This window comes from Octopus bimaculoides, chromosome 17, assembly GCF_001194135.2.
Source record: "Octopus bimaculoides isolate UCB-OBI-ISO-001 chromosome 17, ASM119413v2, whole genome shotgun sequence".
Taxonomy (NCBI): domain Eukaryota; kingdom Metazoa; phylum Mollusca; class Cephalopoda; order Octopoda; family Octopodidae; genus Octopus; species Octopus bimaculoides.
Window position 1 is genome coordinate 31,404,235 of NC_068997.1, and position 9,953 is coordinate 31,414,187.

Consider the following 9,953-nt stretch of genomic DNA (forward strand, 5'->3'; position numbering starts at 1 on the left):
TGGAACAAAATATGCATGAACAACCGAAAGTAATCAACCTATCAAAGAAAATCCTAAGTAGTACACAAACTAATATTTTAGTAATAGGTTTGAAGTTTACACCAATACGTCGCAGATCGAACCCAAATGAAATCAACGATAACACTATGGACTTTTGCTGAAAATTGCGTTTCATACAAGCACTTCATAACTACAACAGTGACAAACGAAAGCGAATACTTTCCATCGAAAGACAGAAATAAAGGACTTGATGACTTTTATGAACACATTACCAATTTTCCATTTAATGCCCTACAAAAACAAAAACATTACTCCAGTCTCAACACAAAGAAAGGAAAAACCTAATTGAGTTCAAAAATGATACAAACGTAATCATTAAAGGGCGCATTAAAGGAAGTGCGGTAGTAGTGATGGACACAGAGTACAATATCAATTCAGTACTCTCCTTCTGGAAAACGATACTTACTGTGAGATGATAGAGTACTATAACCCGAAGAAGACACTTAAAAACGTATCCTTCTTAATTCAAATACGTGTAAAGGGCCTCCCTAAAAAGAAATTGATTATTTATCCAAGATTCATGAAGCCTATGCATTAATATTCCTCTTCCTACTGACCTCAAAACTAAGACATTTTGAAACTCGCCGTTTGAACAATTTCCTCGACAGTTTAAACCATTTTTTAAAAAATACGTTAAAAGCTTCATCAAGAATGATTTAGACATGCTTAACGACCTCCCGAAACAATAAATGAAGGAACCCTCTTAGTATCATTGGATGTGTTGAACTTGTGCATCAAAATCCCGCACCATCATGATATAAAAGCAATCATCTAGCTATAAAAATTCCCAGAAGAGATCCCAGGACGCATCAACCACAGCTTCATAATCCCAGCACTGAAATTTATCCTCCAGAACAACTACTTCATGTTGGATACAGTTTACTATCAACAAAAATGTGGAATTGCAATGGGCCCTCGTGCTGCCCCATTGATTGCGAACTTTGTAATCTAGAACATAAAATATACAAATTATCACAACAAACATATGGTACCTCAAAGGAATTAGACATAGGAGTATTAAGAGAAGCTACACCAAATTTATACTACACCAAATTTAAAAGTACCCCTATACATCTTCACACATAACCCCAGAAACAATGAGGCATTCAACATCATCATCCAAAATTTCCCCATTCCCACTGGGGATAAAACAATGTAGGAAATTTTGGGCTCACACAAAATTATCAAAAGCAAAATGCAACCGAAATCATTGAAAAACTTATAACCGGCGCAAGATTATATCCTTTAACAACGGGACCAAAAGTGAAAAATGGGGGTGGCCTAACTGAGACTCATGCCCCCAACGTTCGGAGGGTACAGAATTTCACTTTAAACGAGGTGAAATATTTAAGATAAAGTGACATTTCACTTGTGCTTCTGCAAACCAAATCTATATTATTACCTGCTTAGGTTGCCAAAACCACTTTATAGGACAAATACGAAGAACAACGCTTCAAAAACAACAAATCAGCTTCCCACAATATAGACACTAACAGGTGAGCACATAGGTAGATGTGCTAGGAATCATAAACCAAACTTCCTAATTTTCCGCTTTTATCAATGCTCCTAGAACACCTCAATGTAGTAAAGACTAAATAAAGAGGCAACTTTCATTCATAAATATCAACCATAACTTAACATGAACACACAGCTTAATACAGGACTCTACTAACCTTACTAATACCAGTAATCCAGCTAATCCTCATATATCTTAAATACCATTCATACTCTTTCAATCATATTAATCAAATTACATCACTTTCAGAACTGCTTACCTCCCTTTCATACAGATCTTTCGCTCCGGTTCTATTAGACCCAACAACGTTTGGAAATTGATGTTGATTCAAAGTCAGTGAACAGCGATGATGAAACCGGTATGACTTTCTATAATGACTCATCATAAGGATTTTTATATTTCTTAATTCTACTTCAAATCATTTATTTGTATGTATATATCTTTGTTCTTATAAAAAGAACCATTTCGTTTATACCTAGTGTGCATTTTCCCCTATATATATATCTTATTTTCTCTTTCTTATTCTTTTACGTCCTCTTTTCCCACTGTTCTATCCTATTACTCTGTCACTCTCTCCTTCACTCCTCCTTCCTTGCTCACGTAGCTGCCATGTGATCATCGGACATATTTCATACTTTCTTTCCGTTGTAGCTGGAACAAGGAAGACGTGTTCTTGTTTGTTTCCTATCCTAACTCGATTTACGCGTTCGCCACCACAACTTCGTTTAGGATAAGCAGCCCTTCCTATTTGTTTTCACTGTCTTGTTTGTGTTACCTATTTTGACCATCCGCAAAATCCCAAATTTTACTTAATTTGCCTTGCGGGAGCAACTACTTTATCGAAAGCCTATATTGTTGTTAAAAGCTCGAAATTCGAGAATAGAGAAACAGCCAACAACTGATGAAGGGTCGTTCTGTATGTTTGTTTTGTTTTCCATTTGTGTCTTTCGTTGTTCGAAAGAATAGTTCATGTTGCATGCACACGTGCTTCGTATTTTTGTACACGTTTTATGACGTCCTGTGCCCACAGACTTAGAGTGAAAGTCTTTCCAGTCATGACCATCCTGCCTTATGTTTAGACAGTACATTTATGACTGACTTCATGTTCTTCTTTTGTAAGATGGCAGGATGTGGATATCATAGTCCTAGATGCCCTGTGTCTACAAAGAAATGGAATAAGCATTGATAAAATATTGATTGTCATAAGTTAGTTTGATGTGAACTGACCGAGAGTTAAACGACAACAACAACAACATCATGCACAATCTCATTCATATTTTGTACACATAATTCTTCTGATTTTCTTGCTTTCAGTACTTACCTGTTTCTTTTTTCTATTACCTGTATTTTCAAATGTGAAGTCGTTTTTGTCTTCAAATTCTTTCTAGTTAATTTGAATTTTCTTTCATCTAAAAATACAAAAATTAAGTTTTAAATGAAAGTTAATAAAATTAAAGGAACCTCTCTGTATTTATAATAATTTTAAACTTAAATTTAAAAGAAATTTCTGGCTTTATATTTCTTAATCCATTTTATCTTTCCTCTTTAAATAACTGAATCCCTAAGATGCTAATGTCATGAAGTGAGGGGTGGGGTAATTACAATCAATTGAATCAATACCATTGACTGATTGCTATTTATTATATTGACTAAAGTAGGACGAAAGGCAAACTAAATGATGGGATTTAAATTCATAATACTAGGCATTTAATCTGGTGCTCAGAAAACTTACATACCCAATACTTTCATAATATTAATAATATTAATGATGTCTGCACAAGGCCACAAAATTGAGAATGTAATTAAGTCAATTCACTATTTAAATTCTGGGAAATGGAGAGGTGAGATTTTAAACTAAGAATGTAAAGACGTGTAACTGAATGCAAACATTTTTTTATATTTCTCTTTATATAAACTGGAAAGGACAGAAATACAAAGACAATTACATCCTAGAGACAGTGTTCATAAGTTAAGCCTACCATGGAACAAAGGAAGGAGAGGTTTGATATTGATAGAAAATTGCATGGAGATGGCAGGATATGATATAGAAAAGTAAGAGAGAAGACACTTTGCAGATTGTGAAAGAATACAAGAAAAGAAGAAAACAGAAGCATGAAAGATACAACTGGTGAAAAGAGTTACATGGTAAGCATTTCAGACGAAGGTAGGATGTTGCAGCAGATAAATCGTGGTTATGGTTGAATAATGGAGAACTCAAAGAACAAATGGAAGGCCTCATTGTGGCTGCTCAAATTCAGTCATTACAAACGAATGTCATTAAAGCAAGAATAGACAGAACCATGGAAAGCGTTTAGTGCAGAATGTGTAACGAGAATGGTGAGTCAATTCTGCACATAATACGTACTGGAGTTCTTTTTTCCCAGAAAGAGGATAAATGCAGGCACGATTACTTCAAAGAGGCTTTGAATTAAGTGGGGAATCGTACCAACAACGACCAGACAGTGTGATAGAGAATGAGCAGTTTAAGGTATTATGGGTAAAGCAGATCATGAAATTCAAGAAAGACGAACAGATATTATCATGATGGATAAAGTTTTCAAAGAGCGTGTCATCCCAGATGTGGTTGTGTCTGAATGTAACAGTTGAAACAAGAAAAAAACGGAAGAACAAAAAGAAAATGCCAAGATTGATCAAGAGAAATTCAATAACTCTGGAGGGTTTCTTCAAAAGTTATCCCAGTAGTTATAGGCGCCCTAGGTACTGATATCAATAAACTTGGTAGTTTCTTATTGAAGTTGGAGAAAATACGAAAATTGGATTAATACAGAAATCTGTTATATTAGAATTTGCAACGATTGTTCAAAAGGTCCTCAATACCAAATGAACAGTAGTGACCTGATATTCAAATGTAATACATTTGTGCATACCTTTAAATAAAGATAATTCTTTCTAATACGGGTACAAGGCCTGAAATTTTGGGGAACGGAGTAGTCTTTTACATCGACCCTAGTGCTCAACTGACACTTACATTCAACGACTCTGAAAGTATGAAAGCCAAAGTCAACCTCAGCAGAATCTGAACTCAGAATGTAAAGATGAGTGAAATACTGCTAAGCATTTTGTCCAGCATGCTAATGACTCTGCCAGCTTGCAGCCTTAGATAATGTTACCCACCACACTACTAATTCAACAAATAGCGATAATAATAATTCTAATTTTCACACAAGTCCAGCAAGGAGAATAAGAGTTAGTATGATCGACTTCAGTACCTGACTAGTACTTTATATTTTCAGCCCTTAAAATATGAAAGACAAAGTTGACTGTGACAGGATTTGAAATCAGAATATAAAAACCCGGAACAAAAAAAGCAAAATATTTTTTCTCACATTCTAACTATTCCATTGGTAGGAACTCTGTGGAAATCACGGCCTACAAAGAGCAAAGAAGTTGTATGACCAAATCCTAGAAATAAGACTGCAAAATCCTGTTGGATGCAATGATTCGGTGTAACCATCAGATCAGACGTCAGGAAGTTGACATGGTTGTGGGAAACAAAGAGGAAGAAGAAAAAATTGAACAACTACGACGGTTTGGGATATACGAAAGTTCTGGGTAATGAAAAGTGTGGACGTGATACCAGTAGTAAATGGCGCCCTTGGCAGTATCAGCACTCAACTACCAACATGGCTCAAAAAGATTGCTACAAATATAAAGATAGAACACCCACAAAAATTAGCACTGCTTGCAGCTGTAAGGGTTCTCCGCAGAGTTCTTGAAGCATGATCAGTAAACTAATGTCATCAGAGTCTACAGGCAGTGAAGAGCCGACACCTTCCATTATACCCAGCAAAATAAGCTGAGAGTTTTCATCAAATAATAGGACTATTATATGATGTAAACTCTCAGATGAAATTTTGAGGAAGCAAGCAAGTCGATTAAATCGGTCCCAGAACTCACTTGGTTCTTATTTTATCGACCCCAAAAAGGATGAAAGGCAAAGTTGACCGTGGTGGTATTTGAAGCTGGAACATAAAGAGCGAGAAGAAATGCCAGTAAGGAGTACGCGCCTGCCAGCACTCAAGCTGCCAAGCACCCTGCCTTAGTCTACGCTCCATCTAGGACTCCAGCTCAGTCAGGGGGGAGATCTGTGGATCTAACAATCGGTAATCGCACCTCTTTATCGTTAAAGAAATGTTGGATATGTCGCAGCCTCAGCGCGTGACTGCGCATCACTAGACATTGCATGATCAGTCCTCCACTCAGTGTGTGTTGACAGTGAATGAACTGTTTGACCAATAGAACACATCCCCTCCACAGAAAGAGGAAACGCCAAAAGCTTCAATCTGATCAGCAATGAAGTGGAGCAAGGCACGAGAGACTGGTGATAGCATAAGCCAAGTAAGCATTGGCTAGCACCACCCAGCCTTTCATGGACAGTTTCCTCACAGCCCATTTCTGACTGAAACTAACCACCCCGCAAGTCACGTCCTTGAGCAATTTAACCTGTACAGCAGTCCACTGCCCCACGATACTGTTGGACGGCATAGACCTGCTTCTCCAGGTGCCCAGCTGCAATCTCACCGACTTCTCCTGGTTAACTTTTGCTCCTGTCCCCGTCTCACAGTTCCCCAGTATAGTACTAATCACCTCTGATGTACTACATGTCCGACATTATATCGCTGACGTTACACGCATCTGCAGTCATGGATCTTTCATGCCAGAGTTCTGACGGGATGCCCCCAACCCACTTAGCCCCCAAATTCAGAGAAAGACAGTACGTACAGAAGTGAAGAGAGGAAGTATCCTTGACAGTCGAAGTGCTTGATACTAAACAGTACAGTACCGATAGGTGACCATTTAAAGTGACCACCAAGCAAATGACACGGTAAATTGTAACGATCTAGCTTCTGAAGACGAGCCCGAATCCAATCGGGATGGAAGGATGAGAGAAAGACTAAAACGAGAGAGAAAAAGAAGATAATGCATTATCCCTCTACCCTTTAAAAGGTTATAAATAAAATTATCTTAGTTTTAGAAGAGTTGAGAGAAGAACGAAGACGCACGCACATTTGGATAGATACCTTACATATTTTTATATTTCTGTAACTTTGTATAATTTATAACCCTACTACCATTGATATTTCATATCTATTTTAGAAATCTCATATATATTTTATATTTTACATCATATACCAAATCGTATATTTTTGGAATATATATATATTTTGTATTCTAGGCCCCTATTATATTTTATATTTTATATTCTTATCATCCAATTTCCCTATATTGTAATTTACACTATTTTTTCTTACTGTTATAATTATCTCGATAAGTCAATCCATTATTATTAGGTAAAGGTATATATGTTCACGGGAATGTTATGACAATATAGTCTTGTGGGAGATATGCAATGTGTATGTACATGTACATACGCAGACGAAAGTGGGCGCGCATTCGCGTATGTGTGTGATCATAAATGGGTGAATATATATGCATGTGTATACATGTATATCTAGATCTAGGGTCTGATGAAGCGCTTGTAGAGCTAAGCACTTTATGGACATGAGACCCAAGGTAACCCCATAGAGCAGCCATATCAACATCATCTCTCTCTTTCTCTTTCTCTCTCTCTCTCTCGCTCTCTCTCTCTCTCTCTCTCTCTCTCTATATATATATATATATATATATATATATATATCGTGGGTGCTTTCTCGTAAACGAGCAAAGTCATTAATGATGCTTTATTAGGCCCTTGTATGACTCTTGAGCCCGCGCAAATATTTTCACATTCTATTACATAATGCACTGGCTGACAGATGGAACAGATGCTACAGTATGATTTTTTTCTTGGGGTGGGGGATGTCTTTTTGAATCTTCCAACTGAAAGATACACCTTTCCACAGGTTGCACATGTTCTATTGAGAACAATATCGATATCACAATTTACAATGAGTTGATTCCTATGAGTTCTCTGATGGCTGACCAGGCCTAGTTGACTCGAGCATTTCTTCCCGTAAATCACGCACATAAAAAGAAACTCTCCCTCATTTTCCACAGGTTCATTCTTTCTAAGCCTTCTCTTGATCTTTTCGCGCTTCATTTTCTCCATTTCAGACTTCGAACAACCACTATGCCCTCTTTTCCTCCATCCATTTCGGTCTTGTGCCTCCCTCTACCAACCAAAAACTGAAACAATTCTATCAGAGCAATTCTGAGGCAGTCCTTGAAACTCATTTTGGGTTTATGTGCTGACCTCCTACAATCTTCAAGCACACCATACAAAAGTTGCTTAAGAAGTCTTTCATCATTCATTCTCACCTGATGACACCCCACCTCAAATGACTTAGCAGGATCATTGATTCTACACTCCTACTACCACTTTACTCAAGTACTTCCACACCGCTGATGGACATTTTTCAATTTATCCCGAGAACTTTCCTAAGGTAATAGTGATAATATCTTTCCGAACGCCTTAAATGCCTATAATAAAAAAAAATACCAATGTCTCATTTCCATATAGTAACGATTGGAGAACACATGTTTTATAAGCCCTAACTTTAATTTGGGAAGATATACTCTGGCGTAACCAGAGACGCTTATCAAGTCTACCAAAGGCACTACTAGCCTTGCGGATTCTGTACCAAATTTCATCAAGTCCAGCAGTGCTCAAAGTATTTCATGATTAAATGAATTTAGTTACAACTTCTAACCTTTGTCCATACACAGTTATAGAAGGTTCTATCTAAAGTTTAGAAGGGGGCAAGTTGGTACATCAGAACAGTTTTCTTCAAGTTGATTGTAAGGCCCAATGTTGTAAGTGCTGCAGAAATCACATTCATCATGTGTTGCATATCTTCCTGAGAATGTGCTAACAGGTTACAATCATCTGCATGCAAGAACTGTAATGTGAGAATGAGGTATTTTCATTTTGGCACAGCCTTTTGAGGCTGAAAATTTTTCTCTCTGTCCTATATCTTATATAGACCCCCTTCAGCGCAATCTTCGAAAGCTATTTCAAAGAGTATTGTAATATACAGACCAAACAAGGTAAGAGCAGGAATATTACTCTCCTTTACACCATTTTCTACAGAACTTGGATCTGACAGGGTGCTTCCGACATTAACTTTCACTTCCATCTCGTTATGAAATTGTTTAAGCATTCTCAGAAATTTTCAGGGCAGCCTACCACTTTCAGAATCACCCAAAATGCAACTCTCTTTACAGAATCAAACGCTTTCATCAGATTAATAAAAATTTGATATAAGTCCATATTCTGTTCGATGCACTTCCCTTGAAACTGTCTAGCTGATAATATATACATATTCTTTTTCCACCGCTAAACCTACATTGTGATTCTGGTAGAACCTCATTAGCAATGTATAGAAGCAATCTATCCAGCATTACTCTACAAAAGACCTTTTCAACCACAGCTAACAGAAATATACCACGAAAATTATCGCAAACATGCTTTCCACACTTTGATTTATAAAGTATCTGTATAATTGCATTCCTCTAAACTTGAGAAACGACTTCACTATGCCAATTCCTCTGAATCACATCTGTCAATATTATACGGAGATGTTCACCACCATGTTTGTATATCTCTGCATCTAATCCATCCATACCAGGGGTCTTTCCATTGTCCAATTTCCTGAACGCCTCTTTTGTTTCAGCCAGGTTTGAAAACCTCTGTTGAAAGATGTTTTGTCGGTCTTTCGGGTGCATTATTAAGAACGGAATGATCAACTTCAGTAGGTCGATTGAGCAACTCATCGAAATGCTCTTTCCATCTTCCAACAATATCTTTAGGATTTATCAATAATCCTCGCTACGAATTGAAACAGCTGTTGATGAAGTTAGACCATAAACTTTTTCAAGAGAGAGAAAACAGTTTTGAATTGTCATTATTTGATGCTTCTTGGATTTCATCGCATCTATCGTTCTACCAATTTCCCTTCATCATATTCAGTTTCCTCTATAGTGTTGCTTTTACTTCCTTAAGATATGTAGCTGTTGTACTCTTCGTTGAAAAGTCGTTGAAAAGTCAGAAGGTGTATCTTGTCGTGAATTGCTCGAAATACGAGTTAGAAAAACAACCGACAACTGATGAAGGGTCGTTCGTTATGTTGCTTGTCTTGTTTACCATTTGTTTGTTTTATTTTTTATTGTTCGTAAAAAAAGTTCATATTCCATGTATTCGTATTTCGTATCTCATGTTTTCGCATTTTATGCTGTTTACGTTCTGTGAGTTCCTGGGTCCATATATGCATATGTATATACGTATATATGTAAGTATGTATATATATCTATGTATATATGCATATATATGTTATTTATATCATTATATGAGTGAATGCCACGCATCCATTTCCAAGTGTATATATATATATATATATATATATATATATATATATAT

General features: G+C 36.7%; 1 protein-coding gene across 2 annotated transcripts in view; it reads right to left on the reverse strand.

Annotated features, from left to right (window-relative positions):
- Positions 1–9,953, reverse strand: part of LOC106871768 (uncharacterized) — a 629,775-nt gene that overhangs the window by 605,802 nt on the left and 14,020 nt on the right. Inside the window, exon 2 of one of the 2 annotated variants that reach the window (XM_052974057.1) lies at positions 2,918–2,985. The gene's annotated coding sequence lies outside the window, so the exon portion shown is untranslated. Of the gene's footprint in view, positions 1–2,897; positions 2,986–9,953 lie in introns of both variants that reach the window. The other variant, XM_052974056.1, reaches the window with a different exon arrangement.